This window comes from Bison bison, unplaced genomic scaffold (genome assembly GCF_000754665.1).
Source record: "Bison bison bison isolate TAMUID 2011002044 unplaced genomic scaffold, Bison_UMD1.0 scf7180017864363, whole genome shotgun sequence".
NCBI lineage: Eukaryota > Metazoa > Chordata > Mammalia > Artiodactyla > Bovidae > Bison > Bison bison.
The window spans coordinates 3,245,858-3,246,686 of NW_011494935.1; the positions used below are offsets into that span (position 1 = coordinate 3,245,858).

At 48.3% G+C, this 829-nt stretch overlaps 1 long non-coding RNA gene across 1 annotated transcript in view; it reads right to left on the bottom strand.

Annotated features, from left to right (window-relative positions):
* LOC104999735 overlaps positions 1-829 on the bottom strand; it is a 13,762-nt gene extending 12,933 nt beyond the window's left edge. The window contains exon 1 of the long non-coding RNA XR_826654.1: positions 552-829. This is a non-coding gene — a long non-coding RNA (uncharacterized LOC104999735). The remainder of the gene's footprint in view (positions 1-551) is intronic.

Here is an 829-nt window from a genome sequence, read left to right on the forward strand (position 1 = left end):
CTTGAGCAAATTAATAAATCACTCTTATCCTCAGTTTCCTCACCTGTGAATTAGAGCCAATAGTGTCTTCTACAAAAGTGTTGTTTGCAGGGTTAAATAAGATGATGCCTGTGAATTAGCCTGACACAGGCTTGATGCGTAACTATACTCATAGTTAATTAACATAGGGCTATTGGAAGAGGGCAATGCTTATGTCTAAACGGATAGTACTCTAAAGAATTAGGGAGATATTTGGAAGCTTTTTCAAGAACTTGTAATTCATACCATGCCCTAACTGCTCTGTGCTATGTGCTCAGTCGCTTAGTCATGTCCAGCTCTTCGCGACCCTATGGACTGTAGCCTGACAGGCTCCTCTGTCCATGGGGATTCTCCAGGCAAGAATACTGGAGTGGGTTGCCATGCCATCCTCCAGGGGATCTTCCCAACCCAGGGGTCAAACCCAGGTCTTCCGCATTGCAGGTGGATTCTTTACTACTGTCTGAGCCACCAGGGAACCCCCTATCTAGAAGTTTCTACAAATTCTTCCACATACCCTATCCCCGAGCACTTACCAGGGCAGTCCCACAAAAGGCAGAAAACCAATGCTCCTCCTCCTTCTCCCTTCATCTTTTCATGACTCCCAAGGCAACCTTCCAAATCTGTGGGTCTGGCATCCAGTAAACAGTAAAGAAACGCTGGGCATTTCCTGTCCCAGCGTTCCTCAGGACACGATCGAGATGGGCAAAGCCAACTGCCTCTTTCTCACAGGCCTCCCTCCTCCACCATGTCCACGGGGCCTGACGTGATCTCACACACATTTCCCAAACATGTCCACCCCGATCCCTGGGTC